Source organism: Taeniopygia guttata, chromosome 13 (assembly GCF_048771995.1).
Source record: "Taeniopygia guttata chromosome 13, bTaeGut7.mat, whole genome shotgun sequence".
NCBI lineage: Eukaryota > Metazoa > Chordata > Aves > Passeriformes > Estrildidae > Taeniopygia > Taeniopygia guttata.
The window spans coordinates 13,039,818-13,055,212 of NC_133038.1; positions in this window are offsets into that span (position 1 = coordinate 13,039,818).

The window sequence follows — 15,395 nt, forward strand, 5'->3', positions numbered from 1 at the left end:
TACAGCATATAATAAAATTTATCAATTTAGGTTCCAATGGCAAACAAAATTGTACCTCAGTCTCAGCATTTGCACCCTCATGTGCAGAAATTTGTACAGGTTCCTTTTCGTTTGTTTTTGCATTTTGCTGGGATTAATTCCTGTGAGGATGGCTTTGGTTAGTAAGGATCACCAGGTGGCATTTTGAGAGTTGGGTGGCACTAACCTCCTGGTACTCCAGGAAAAAAGAAAGAGAGAAGTCTTTTGTAGCAAATCAGCAGCACAGAATAAAAAATTGGCTCGGTTAGGAACCACATTTCCAATATTCCTGTTCCAAATCCAAACAACATGCACCAGGCCAATCTGTCTATTTATTTCCATTCTGTATTTACAGTGCGGTGACATTTAGGCAAGTACAGTGCTAATTGCCTTGCAGGTACCTCTTGGTATTGACATCTGCAATTAATCACTAAGCAGGCAGCTCTGGATTCAAACATTCTGATTTTGATCACATCGCCATAGAAATGTGATATATTTACCAGCTTCTGAAGCTGTTGTTTTCTGACAGGACAGTTTCTGTTCTCTTGGCTTTTTCTGAGATTGCAAACCAAGATGTCAAATAATGTCTGCTGCAAAACAGCTAGGTCTTGGGGGCAGCTGGGGAGGGTTGTAATGTCATTAGTAATGACATGTAAAGGTTCTTCTGTGAAAATGACTGTCTAAAATAATAGCAAATCTGGTTCTGCTGTGCACAGAATTTGGTTTTTACAGCTTACTATATACTGGAGCAAAACAATACACACTTTTTCAATAGTTACCAAAATTATTTGAAAAAGAGGATTGAAATAGTCATCTAAAAGTGTATGAATCATGATAAATATTTCCTGGGTGAAAAGCTTTTGAAGTCTTCTGTCTGGAAGTCTTCTGTCTTTTCTTTTGTTGGCTGGGAAAACAGCCAACAAAAGAATAGAAATCAGCGTGCAAAGATATCAAAAAGTAAATTCCATGAAAATTTCATTTCAGTTTTCCTATAGCAGTAGACTTCAATCTTCTTTTGCCTAAATCTCTTTTTCCATGTATAGTTTTTCATGTCAGCCAGTTAGTTTTCAGCTCCCCCAGCACCATTAAAACTTCCCTTCTCCACCCTACCTTACTGCAGACCAATGGCACTGTGTATTCTCTCAGGATTCAAAATAATTTTGAAATTTCTAAGAAGACTTTTAGTCCATTACTAGCTAGTTCTGTTCTGCTAAAGCCAGCGGCAAAGATCCTCCTTATGTCAATGATTTAGAACGAAGACACAAGAAATCTGCAGTGTATTTTGCATGAAACCATAGCTTTACCTGCTGTTTGGCTTTAATCCAGTTAAAATTTTATTTTGTACCTGTTTTTGACCTTAGAAAACTGGTATTTCATATAATAGCTGCTTCTTCTACCCTTGAACCACTATGACATTTAATTACCTATTGCGTGCTCCTCTTTTGAATGTATTGTTTCCTAATGTCTGCAATTAGAAATACAATATCTGGTGGGTTTGCACCCAGGGCACAGGGGTTGTGGCTTCTCTCTGACACATCAATTGTGCAGTCTGGGGCTGGGAGCAGGATGAGCAGGGCTGAGCAGGGGAGCTGCTGTGTCCTCCAGCCAGGGAAGGGAGTTCAGGTGCTGCAGACACACAGAGAGGGGTGCAGGCTTCGAGAGCAGGCTGGGGAGCTGACTGGAGGCAGCAACTGCTGTGCTGCTGAAATATTTATTGTCTGTAATTACCGAAATGGTTCCACAGCACTGGCATCAAAGGGTTAACAGGGTTATAGCAGGGATGTAGAGTAAGTTGATCTTGGTCTTAGTAGGATTTTTTTTGTCTCTCTTCTTTTGTAGTTTTTGTATTGTTCATTTCTGTCTGTTATAGTAAAGTCTTTGAAGTCGTACCTACCATGCTGGGTTTTTTTCTTCAAAACAGTTTTTGCTTATTTTGAAATTCACAGCTCCGTTGTGGCTCTTATGTTGATAAAGCATTTTCTCATGGTTATGTTTATTTCCATTTGTGGATCTATTGCTTCTCTCCTGAATGTTGTTCCATTTCTTAGCAGCCTCTTTTCACCATCTCTTTTAGCATGTCCAATCCTTTACATCAGTCTTTTGGAGGGTTTAATTCCTCAATTCTTCCTCTGATGGTATCAGACCTGTTTATGTTACCAGGCACAGCCAAAGAATTATAACTTGTATGGCCTGTTCCGCTTCATGCACATGTTTATTAGGAAGCTGGTAATGTTGTAAGAAGTTGCAGTAGCCATTGCCTGATGCAGTGTACAAAAATTACAGTGTAGTAATTCAAAAATGTGTTATCTCAAAAGAAGGTTGTTCTTAGGAACTTTGACTTGATTCAAGCTACAGCAAGTGGTTTTAGCTAGTTAGAGAAAACTTTTTAAACTTTCTTCTCTTAGCTAATTTTAGGTACTGTAGAAGCTTTACAAACCAAAAGGTGTTGTTGCTAAACAACTGAACTGACTACTTCACAAGCCACTAGAGACTTTATTTTAGCATTATCCAAAGTGTTTCCACTGAACAACAAAATGTTGCACTTTTCTCTTTAGTGACATTCTATTTTAATGTTATGTAAAGTAGCTTTCAAAAGGGACAGTCACTAGTTCTAGTGCACAGTCTATGTCCAAGGACACTTTTAGTTTTTCCAAGTGTTTATGAAATAGTCTTGTAGCTTATGCATAGGCATGAGAAAACAAACTGGAGATAACAGAAGAGACGTCAAATTTAAAAAATGTTAACAGTTCCTTAAAAGTGTTTCCAAGGCCACCGACCTGAATGTTTACTATCTTGGAAGATATCTGGGATGGTTGGAAGGCTCTGAGGTGGTTACTGCAGCACCCCACAGAGTGCCCCATGGCAGAGTGTGAGGGATTTCTGAGCTCAGGAATGGGTGTCCTCGGGAGCTCAGGGTTCCTGGCAGGGCTGCAGAACTGTGTGTAAAAGGGGTTCTGTAATGCTGGTCCCACAGCGGCCCAAGTGGTTTATAGTTTTATTCTTGTAATTCTTAGGGATTCTGCACTAAACAGACTGAAGTATGTGAAGAAAGGTTGAATGGGTAGTTTTCTCAAAGTGTAAATAAAATTGGAACCATTTTTAATTTAAAAAGAGTTCTTTTTTTAATTAAATTAAATAAAGAGTTCTTTATTTAATTTAATTTCACAGCTGACCTGTGAAAGATGATGAGTAATATCTAAACCCTAGTGAGAAATTCTGCTGTCATGGCCACCTTCTCCCTATCCATGAGCTTTGACATAAGGAAAAAAAATCCTTGCTCTGGGTGTAGTCCAGCCCTGGAGCAGGTTTCCCAGAGATTCTGTGGAGTGTCCATCCCTGCATTCTTTCAAGACTGGAATGACCCCTCTGTTGAGCTCAGTGTTGGGACTCCCTTGGTCTCACCCAGCCTCAGTTGTTGTCCTCTCCTGTGTTTGCAACACATTGGCTGTGCTGCCTTTTCCAGCAGGGAACTGCTCAGAAACAGCAGCCCTGCTCAACTCCCAGCCAGCCCCTTCCCATGAATGAATCTCCAAGTATCTCTGAGAGGAGATACAGGTGGTTTGGGTGATAACTGGGACAGGAGGAGCTGAAAGCACTTGTGAAAGGTCACCATACAGGCAGTTGCAGGGCTGGTGACAGCCAACAAATCTGCTGCTCCCCAGAGCTGCTCCCTCTCTCTGTGACACACTCTCATGGGATTGTAGAGGTGCATGGAGGAGTGTCCCTGAGCCACATGGAGGCACATTGTGCTGGAGACCCAAAAGGAGAGCAGCTCCTGAAGCATCATCCTGTGACTTCTCAGCAGGCAGACTGGTTCCTCTTCTGGGCTGTTCTGGGAACATGAGCCCACTGCACCACACTCAGTTCTGTGTCCTGGATTGCCTGATGCCATTCTATGAAAGGGGCAATGTGTTTTTGTGTTCCTATAATGCAGAGGTTATTAGATGTTTTTAAATTATATTTTACATAAAAACCTCTGAGAAAACATAGAACCCCCGGTACTGAAGCTCTCCTGTCTGTCAGAGGAAGCACAGGAGCCAGTATTGGTCTCTGAACCAGTCATCTAAAAAGCCTAAACTGCATAAAAAACCCCTCAAAGTGAAGTTCACTGTGCAGTACATAAAACTAGATGAGCTGTAGCACCTTACCACGGTATTCTTAACGCTTCTGGATATTTCAGGAGAGTGCACAGGAGCTACCCTGGGACTGTTCCCAAACTGAGTGTGTGCTCACAGCAAGTGTGCCTGTGTTACAGTGAGTTATGTTTGGTGTGTGGTGCTACTTAGAAGTTGGTTCCACCCTTTGTGTAAGTTATGGGTGTTATTAGCAACAGAAATTGATCCCCTGAAAGCAGCAGAACATGAATAGAGCACTTCTGAAGACTCATTACCAGGATAAGCGAATACAATGTATTATGTTTTGTAATGGATTCTCTTATTTAAGTTTTAAGTTCCCCATAGTTGATCAATCAAAAAGCACTAGTACTGTCCATTTTCCTCTTGTGTAAAATTTAATTTAATATTTGTGAAGGATCTTTAAGAAATAACATCATGAACTGCAGTAAATGTTAAGGACATTGTAGAGAAAAACCCTAGAGAATTTCTAGTTAGTTAACTGGTCTTTCTTTAGACCCGAGTTTCTCCTCTGTGCTGTAGAACACAGGACTAAACCAATTTGGTGTTTAATCCCTAGAATATGCTGTGAACCTCACCTGTCTGTTTTTGTGCCAGTGCTTACTTGACTATGACTACAGATGGGAAAAATTGAATAGTAATAAGTCTCTCGCTGCCATTCGATATGCGATTTTTCAATGGTTTATGCTTATTTCCATATATACATTTGCCCAGAACTAGTCTTAAAAATTACTTTTTACTTATCTTTGTGACTCTAGACTTTGAAGTAATACTTCAATGACAGCTGAACTGAGACATTTTAACAGGGTCTGAACAGAGCTCTCGGTATTCTGTGCCATGCTAAAGAACTCCTTAGTTCTTGGAAGTTTTATCATGTAGGAGGCTATTAAAGGTACGAGTTTAGGCTGAGGCAGGAATAAATCCTAGGTCGTGCTGATGATGTCATTACAGCGGTCAATAAAATACATGGAAGCAAACGCTTCTCATGTTACTAAGATCAGCTAAGCAAATCAGGATACACGAGCAATTAACTCTTTAATTAAGATGAATGGATGACATTAGCCCTCCTTAAACCCTGCTCGTCAGCATTTACAAATAGAAAAAGACGGATGTCTCCTTCCCGAGAAATCTAGCTTTTATTTTTCATTCTTTGACAGCATCTCATTCTTTCCACTTTGTAAACAAATTCACTGATGAACACTGCCAACCACAGAGATTTAAACAGCCCTGTTCAATCAGGGCTATTGCTCACAGGTGATGTATATGGATTTAATTTATTTTCTTGGCAAGTTGCATTGAATCTATGTTTCTAATTAGGAAAATATAAAGGGCTTCTGGTGCCCAAATACATGAGATCATATGAATTCAGTGAGCATGACATGTTAGACGCCACATAATTAAGTACTATGAAACTTCTTGCCTTTGAAGTGCGTTATTATTTCTGACAAAGGTGTGTGTGTAATTTGAAGAAATAAAGTCCCAGTTCTCTGTCCTTAAAAATCAGAATAATCTGTCTGGAAGGAGATGGATTACCTCTCCCTAATTTTAATACATACATTGCAGTATATTTTTGGAAACATTCAAATTTCCCAGTGATTGAAATGTTATTGCCCTTTTGTTATCCTAAAAAATTGCAGGTTTCCCACTATTAAAGTCAATTTATTGCTACTTTCTATTTAAATGACATATGGTGCATGTATAAATTCTGGAAAGAAGTAGTCTTTTCTCCAGCTACCTGTATTCAAATAGGACACCCTCACATGTGGGACTCGGATTGGAATCAACATAACTGTTGAAAAAAGGAGTTTATTAGTGTTTGCACTATGTTTTCAGGTACAACTTTTATCTGTATTGATGTTACTGTTGGTAATTTTTGTGAAGCAGAATTTTGTGAGACAATATTAGGATATCGCGTTTTACTTCTGTAAGAAGTTCTTTGTTCAGATTCAGAAATGCTGAGCATGTATTTAGACCCAGCTTCTCTGAAGAACAGAGAGTCTGTGTGACCTTTCCTCCCACAGCTGCATTCTCAACTAGGGAAAAAAAGCCCAGGTTCTTGTTTTAGGTGCAGCAAAAAAACAGAAATGTTCTTCCTTAAACATAGATTTTTGCATTGTTGTTGGTTTAACAAGAGTTAAGAATAATTTTGTTTTCAGCTTTCGCATACACTTACCCGCACATTTGAAAAAGCAGTCCAGAATTTCTTGTAATACATCATCTCTCAGTCCTGGCCTAATGGATCTATAGCCTTCTGTTTGTGCCAGGTGCATGGAATTATTCAGATTGTTTTCTGTGGTGTTCTGTTAGCCACAAGCCCCATCCAGTGGGTAATTCTTATGAGATGCTTTGCAAGAATGTTTTAGGGTTCTTTCATTTTTAAAAAAAGTAGTTTGAGAAGGTGGAGAGGTACATATAGGAGTGAAGAGGGAAGCAGATGGGTTAAGAGTAAATAGCTGATTACACAGCATGTGACTGTACCAGGATGTAGAGGGGTTGGTGGCAGTCACTGTCCTGGTGGCTTTATACCAGAGCTGCTGCAGAGGGACTTCCCTTTCCTGGTCCAGATGCATCCAGAACTGGCTTTACCTTTGATTAATCTAGCAAAGGAGAATTTAAATTGTGCCCCAATTTAAATAGCAGAAAAGAAAAGGCACAGTAGTAGCAGAACATTCTTGATGCCCTTTTCTAGGTTCTAAACCAACAGAGCCCTGTATGAATGGCTCTTTGACCCCTTGGCACAGTGAGGCTATGTGGGACATGGGGGAAGGATGAGACTGGAGGAGCAATGGTGTCACTGCCTTTGTGTAAATGGAGTTCCCATCCCTTTTGGGGTTATATTTGCCCAGCAGTCTCCCCTGCAGTGCAACCACTAACCTGCATAGGCAAGTTCTGGCTGCAGTGTTTTTCCTGCTGCGTGGCTGCTGCCATGCAAGACTGGAATGTGGGGACATAATCCCTGCAAGCTATTTTTGTCATGCTGTCCACATGGCACGAGGCCTGGGAGGACCTGTGATATATTTATGACAATGTGCCTGCAGTACCCCGAGCCTGAGGCAGTCACCCAGCAGTGCTGTCTGCAGCAGGACTGTCTCATCCACCATCAAAACACCCTCACAGAGCAGCTTGTAGCTCTTCCCTGAAAATAGAAGGTGCAAAACTTCCCTACTCAGGGATACCAACACAGAGAAATGTGGTTGGAATGGGGAGGGGATTAGCGGAGGAGGTGGATGATGACAGGGAAATAACCATCTGTGTTTCAAGCAGATTTTTTGGATTCCTGACAGAAAATGGAATAATGCAGCTATTTGAACTGCCCCATGATTGTCTTACCCACAAGTCCAGTCAAGTGAGATATTCTTTCAAAAAGCTCCAGATGATAAAAAAATCTACACGTACAGAGAAAGAATTATGAAGGGCACAAACTCAAACTACACAGATTTTATAAGTGAACTCTTGCCGTTATTAAAATGTTTTGGCATTGCAACAGGATAGAAATCTGCAGTTTTGCCAAAACCTGGATGTGAGGCCTGTGTGGAGGTGACAGTGTCACTGTTAGAGCAGGGGGAGCAGTTTGGCACAGGGGGCTGCTGACGTGGGCAGAGCTGCCACACACGTCTGTCTGCTCTGGGGGTGTGCTGGGACAGCCATACACGCTCTGTCACTCCTTTTGCTGTGCTGCTGGAATCCAGACTGATGGATTTTCTAGCAAATGTTTTAAAATGAGGAGTGGAAACAACGTTTTATGAGCATTAATAGCTTTTCAGTGTGTCATATGATGACTTTTCATAATTTTAACGCTTATTTATCATTAGACTTTCTACCACATTCCCATGTTTGGATTACAATTTTCATCATTTTGGGTTTAGAAGGCTTGAGAGGATTGCACTGGGTTGTGAGGATGCTTTTAACCTCCAAGTCAGCCTTCCCTGGGGTTATCCCTGTAGGTCAGTGTCTGTCCAGTGCTGCTGAGTTGGCAGGTTGCCCAAGTGCCATGGCTGTGGTTATCTGTTCATTATTGGCTTTATCACTGATAGCTCAGGTTGAAATACCAGACAGGACACCAAGCACAGGCTGGGGCAGAGCACAGGCTGGGGCAGAGCACAGGCTGCTTCCCTGCCAGGCAGCTGTGCTGGCACGGGCTGGGGACTGCTGCTACCTCTGGGTACCTCACTGCCACCTCTGGGTGCTCCCCTGCCACCTCTGAGTGCTCCTCTACCACCTCTGGGTGCTCCCCTGCCACCTCTGGGTGCTCCCCTGCCACCTCTGGGTGCTCCCCTGCCACCTCTGGGTACCTCACTGCCACCTCTGGGTGCTTCCCTGCCACCTCTGGGTGCTCCCCTGCCACCTCTGGGTGCTCCCCTGCCACCTCTGGGTGCTTCACGGCTGCTGCCCACCTACAGCACCAATATGGATTTGGGTAAAATAATTCTCTGTAGCTGTGACTTTGCTTTGAATACAAGTGTTGGTCACTGCTTCTAGCAATGGCCACACCTTCAAGATGAGTTTGAAACATTTGGCCTCTATATCCACAAAACCCTGTCCCCAAAGTGATGCTCACTCCTAGAGGCCTGGCCTGGAATGAAGTTCTAAAGAGGAATTTATTTCCTTGCTGTCTCAATCTGAAGTCATTCTGCTCCTTGAAATCTTAATAGAAAAAAACATTGGAAATTTCATCTGGAATCCTTCTATAACAGAAAATCATTGGTGACAATTAAAGATGGGCATGGGGCTGTAAAAGCCCAAGCAACTCAGAAGTAAACCTGTTCAGAAATTAATATAACTTATGCATCAGTTTCTTAAAAAATGTTGGCAATTCTATTGCTCTTTAAGGCAGGAGTTTAAAATATTATTATATATACCTAAGCCTATGTTTCCCTATAGAGATGTAGACACAAAAATATTTTGAAATTCATATATTTATATATGTGGTCATAGAGAAAAGGAACTGAACTGTTCAAATTTTGCATCCAGGTGGTTGGGAAATCAGTGCTTATGAAAAGGCAGCACTCACCACTTACTTATTTGTAAAAAAGTAAAGTGGTGCTGTTGTAAGAGGACATTAAGATGGAAGACATAAAATAAATAAAAAGTCCATAGTGGAAATGGAGAATAATCAGAAAGAAAGTTGATTACTTCATTTTACAACTGACAATTCAGTGACGTTTCTGTTTTAATATTATGTGCAAGTCAAACTGCCAGGTTTTATTTATCATTTGATATAACTCTAGCTCTGGTCCAGGGTACTGGAAAACCTCTCTTGTAGAGTTTTACCTCTTTAACCTCAAATGAAAACTGGCATTCCATCTGGATAGTGTCCAATGTGTCACATTTTGGTAGTCATCAACCAGTTCGCCTTATAAATCAAGTGCACTGATTAAATAATCAAGATTTTTGAAATGCCTTGAGGGAGCTGTACGTTTTTTGCATCAGTGATTAGTATTCAGTGGTAATACTGAAATCTATTTGAGCTGCAGCTATAAAACTGCATTTTGCATACTAGGCATAATCAGAGAGATTATATTCAGAAAGTGTGCTTCCCCTAAGACAGCAGAAGGTTATGACTTTTGCCACGACTCCATTGTTAGTTTAAGTGAGCTTTGTCCTTGCTGTTGTTCAGCCCTTCATTCACCAGAATAAAATCTTTTCTGCAGCTGTGTACTGGGAAAATGAAAACTTTAGGTAATAACTTTCATAGGGCAGCTGGTTAAAGAAAACTGGAGCCCCTGAATAGAAAGCAATTTTAATTAAAGATCTTTTTAGTTATTAAAGCTTAGTTTATATTGTGTCATTTCTTTTGTTGTTGCAAGTTAGCATTTTGTCATTTAAATCATTTCCCCAAATCACATATTACTGGCAACAAGAGGGGCTGCAGTTTACAAAAGAGACAATAGTTATTGGCTTCAGGAGAGACTGGCTAAGAAATAAGTTATTGTTCATATCAAAAAATAGAATCTAAGCATTATATTCGGTAATGAACTTGTAAGAAGTAGAGCAATATAAATCAAAAAACGCTTCCCTGAAAACCCATGCTCAGGCTCTGCAAAACTTTGCAGGTTGTGTCAGTCGATTCTGCCCCTCTCCTCCTTTCTAAAGGGGGTTCTGCCCCTCTGGTACCTGAGTGAGAGAGCAAACTGCCCCAGAGGCAGCTGTCATTACTGTGCTGAGCTGCCTGGGAGCTCAGGGCTGTTCTGCACACATGGAACCCTCCTGGGCAGAGCTGAGCATGCAGTACCCTCCCTTCTGCAGGCTCATCCTCCCAGCTGCCAGGCAGATGGGTTTTAGCCAAGTGAAAGGGTGCCTTGTTGCCCTTATGATGGGCAGCAGATAGTCCCTTGGACAGTGCTGTATTTTCCCAGGCTTTTTAGGATAGCATGCCATGGTCTTAAAAAATTATATTTAAATTATGTTTACCTCAAATATTTACAAAGTAAAAAACAAAACAAAACAAAACAAAAAAAAAAAACCACCAAAAAAAGCCACCGAAAAACCCCTAAATTTGCAACTGTCAAATGAATGTTTGTGCCTTGATGTGGAGCTTTGCCATACATGAATCCATATATCTCCTGTAACCTTGCAGTGTGATGTGTAACAATAATTAACACAGTCTGCATTAAGTGGGCTTCATGTGTGCTCATCACTGGCCTGGAGGTGATTAGAGATGATGGTGTATGATGATTTGGAAGGGGGAATGGAATTATGATTTGGGGCTGATCTGTCTGCCTTCCTAGCCCTGCCTTTGACAGATGCTCTGACAGCCCCCATATCAGTTTGGAGCCCACTGGAAGGCAATGGTATCAGTTCCAATGCCCATCCTGCCTTCCAACAGATCTCCAGAGCTGAAAACAGGGGGGTTGGTGTCACTGCCTCAATTAGCCTTAGAAAGAGAATTACTTTTCCTGAAGGTTTTGCTTCTACCCTTAATTTATTATGGCTACAATACCTTCATCTGCTAAAACCAGAGCTTTCTCCCAGGAAATGGAGAGCCTGAGTTCATGGTCTTTTCACTCAAGTCACTCTCACACTCCAGCTGAGGTTCTGCCATGATGCAGAAGGGATTCAAACTCTATTCCACAGGTGGGAAAGGGCACCAGAAGTATCATGGGCTGTAGCACAGGAAGCCTTTCCTTTCAGCTCTCACATCTCTGCACTGTGCTTTGTGTTAAAGGGCTGCTGGGTAAAAATGCAGTGTGTGAGGAGAGGGATGTGTGTGGTGAGGGCAGTGGGATGAGCCTGGCATGGCCCCTGGGTGGGTTTCCTGAGAGCCAGAGCAGGCAGGGAGCTGGCTCTGCCCAGGGCTGTCACCTCCCCTGCGGGCAGGGGATGCCTGAGAGGGGCTGACTTGGTGCAGAGGCACACTGAGGATCAAGTTAAACATGCTCACACCCAAACCTGGCCCAAGTGTAACCTCTGCCCTCCTGTCTAGTGAAATCCTTACAAACCAGGTGGAAATCCTTCCCTGAATCCAGCCTTTAGGGAGAAAGCACTACTGCACACACTGCTCCAGATGGAGACTCAAAGCATGTGAAGTATTATCAGATTCCACAATGAAAGGAAGTGATGAAAGGTGCTGTTGCTGCATTGTTTTGATAAAAACGTGAAAACCTCGTTATAGAAACACACAAAAAGCAGAAAAGCTTAGGATAAAAGTGTGGTTTCTAATAACCCTCCCTTCTCCTTGTCCCATGATAGGGGTGGCATTGCCAACTAATCTCAGTTATGGTTAAAATCATACAGTCATTTAGATCCATTTTCTACAGTAATCAAGCAGAAGCTGATCTTAGCTGAGGAAACAAAAAAAAAAAAAACTGATTAGGAAGTAAATGTAGATATTGTGCAACTTAAAACACACATATTTTTTTAGAGCAAACTCATAGCTAACTCTACTGGCACGTAATGTGTTAGAGAATGTGGAATGTGATCTCTGCGTGTTCCAACTGAATGCTTCTGCATTTCATACAGTAAATTGGAAATTAAGGATGTGTGATCCTCTCATAGCATTGTTCTGGTGCTTGGTGAATACATGTCCTTCAAGTGCTCTGTTTGTTTGTTATCTGATATTGATGCAGACTTTGCTTGTCTTACTTTTTAAGACAGGAACATTTTTACCCTCTCCATTTTACCCTGGAGATATAAAAGAAATAGCATACCTTGTGAGAAGTTTAGCTACTTACTTTTTAAGTTCATTATCATTCAGTGCTGTTAACTTCCAAGCTACTGCAGTTACCAATTTACTGTTAATCAGTACATGATCCTCTAGTGTGGCTAAATCCTCCTTGTCTTTATTTTCCTAAAATTAAGACCATGCAGTAATTTTTCATTGATCCTCGTTTCATCACTTTCCTTTACTTGATTTCATCCTGTTGGCATTAAGCATTATGGACCATTAACTTTTGAAGTATTTATTTTTATATATATATTTTTGGGGTCAAGCTTTACAGATTTGTCATTTAACTATTCTGCAATGCCACTTTTATACACAGTGGCTCCTTTCAGTTGCTGTTCATTCAGTAGATCTCCTCTCTCCCTTACAGGCTTGCTGCTTTGCCTGGAAGTGATTTTCTCTGGTTTTATGGCTGCTTGAAAAGCAGCTGCTTTTCAAGGGTTTCCATGGGCTTCCAATTCTCCATGGGCTTCCAATTCAAGCTCCTATTTCACCTGAAATATATGTACTTCTCATTAGCTTTATTTGGGTGTCTTTAGTAATGACTTTGTGATTTTTTTTTTTTTTTTTTTTTTTTTGCTTTGCCCTAAACTGTATTTTCATTCTTCAGCTTTAATTGAGTTCCATCTTGTAATATGTAAGACGTAAAGTACATGGACAGAGAGGATTCTTAACAAAAGGATAGAGACACAGTTTTGTGGTTTGGTAGAAAAATCAACTTTAGAGATTTAAGGGCTCATGTGCTGGGTATGTGCTGATCTCAGGAAAATTCTGTGCTGAGGTTGGTGAATGTTTTGGTAGGAGTGAGCAGGGAACACTGAGCAGAGCCATTGATGTGGGTATTTTAATTTGTGAGCCTCTTAGCTTAATACAGAACATTAAATTATTCTGCTGAATAATTAGGCATTTCTCAAGGAAAATAGATAATTATTAATGGATGGTTTGCCATGTTTCATCCTCTCCACCACAGATATGCTCACTATTCTATTGTTTAGCATGTAAAAAGTTCTCTGCATTCATTTACTCAGTTATGCACCTGAAATCTTATTCCCTTTGTGTCTGCATGTAGAAACATTTGACTCCAATTTTCCTTTTTTTTTTTTTTTTTTTTTTTTTTTAGCTATAAGTTCTCATAATTCAGTAACAGTGTTAGATTACGTATTATTGTAAATGTTATCCTTGTGCTATCTGGAGCACTGTGTCCAGTTCTGGGTTCCTCAGTAGAAAAGAGATATGGTTATACTGGAGAGAGTGCAGCAAAGGGTGCTGAAGGGGCTGAACCATCTGCACAGGAGAGCTGGGACAGTTCAGCCTGTGCAGCCTGTTGAAAGGAAGGCCTGGGGCTCTCAGGAATGTGTGGGAGCTCCAGAAGGGAGGCTGTGAGGAAGATGGAGCCAGGCTTCCTTCAGTGATGCTCCAGTGGCAGGCCCACGGCGATGGGCACCAAGTGAAGCACGGGGGGCTCTGGGTCACTGTGAGGGGCACTGGAGCAGGGTCCCTGCAGGACCTGGGGGTGGCCACTCCTGGGGACATTCTGGAGTTGTCCAGGTATGGTCCTGGGCAACAGCTCTGAGGTGGCCTTGCTTGAGCAGGGACAAGATGATCCCCAGAGGTTCCTCCAACCTCAGCCAGTCTCTGATTCTGTGTGACAATGATCAAACTGACCAAAGGCACATGCAGTGACAAGAGCAAACACCACCTTTCTGCTGACATGCATGCCTGTGTTGGGTGCCTGCAACTCCCAGTAAAATATGGCCACACTGCAGCAGTTAATTGAATAAAACACCAGTGGCTAAAATATCATTTCTAAAATGAACATAAGAGATGTGATGCATAAGATGCATAAATATTTTAGTTGTACCTAATTGTTTCTTGTTACTTAAAACCCCCCTTTCCCCCCCTGATACTAGGGAAAAAGGGAGGCACTAATCAACAGGATTTGAAAGAGTTGAAAACTACAAGTGGTCTCAGTTCTTTAGGCATTCTACCTTAAACTTGTTTAAGTTACTTGTAAAGTCACTTAAAGGTAGTTACTTGTAAAGAATTATGTAAGAAATAATATATTCAGCAAGTAACATAAGTAATGGAATCATACAAGGATCAAGTAGTTTCATCAAGGGTTGAACTCTATGCCCACTGAATGCAGTAGTCAGACTCTCATGGGCTTTAGATCAAACATCAAATAAAACAGTTTGATTAGTGCTGTTTGACCAGTATAACTGCAAGTCTGCGTGAACGTAGTCTCATGCTGTGTTTCCAGCATATTTGAAATGATTCTAACATAATGGTGACGTGCTATAGAGCCTCAGACTAATGAACTCAGTGTATGTCGGTTTTAATTAATGAAAAAGCCCTTTTGCGCTTATTTTGAACATCGGTGGATGTTTGTATCTCCTTTCCAATTCACATGATACAAATCTTTATCACCTTGCAAACTCATGTTCTCCGTGCTAACCTGACTGGGTAAGTTGTAAATGGGATGTAATGGGATGTGACTTGTCACAAATGCAGCTGCTCAGGGCAGGTACAACTCCCAGCCCTGGCAGAATGAGGAGAAAATTCTGCAGGTTCTACCCGGACAGTAGCACTGACCACACATCCACAGCTCACACCTGTAGGAGGGAAAACAACCCCACCAGCTGATGAAGTTTCTAGAAGGATCACAGGGAGAGAAACCTGAGCTCCCGCTGTGTGCCCAGCCTGGCCAGGCACTGCTCTGGCAGCACTGCCTGGAGTGGGGGAACCTTTCTGGCTCTAGAATCATTTCAGCAGTGACATACCAGGGCATTTTGTGCATTTCTGTCTCTAGAATCATTCCAGCAGTGACAAACCAGGCATTTTGTGTATTTCTGTCTCTAGAATCATTCCAGCAGTGACATACCAGGGCATTTTGTGCATTTCTGCTCACTTAGCTGCGTCCTCTCTCCACGTAGAGAGGAGGGGTAGCTCACCTCCCTCTCAGAACAACTGCACTCCAGCTGGCAGACACTGCTCGAGCTGAACAATTCTGACAAGTATTTATAATAAGCTATTGCAGCTGTTCCAGCTTAGTCTTTGCTTTTGTAGTTCAGATTTTGCATTTA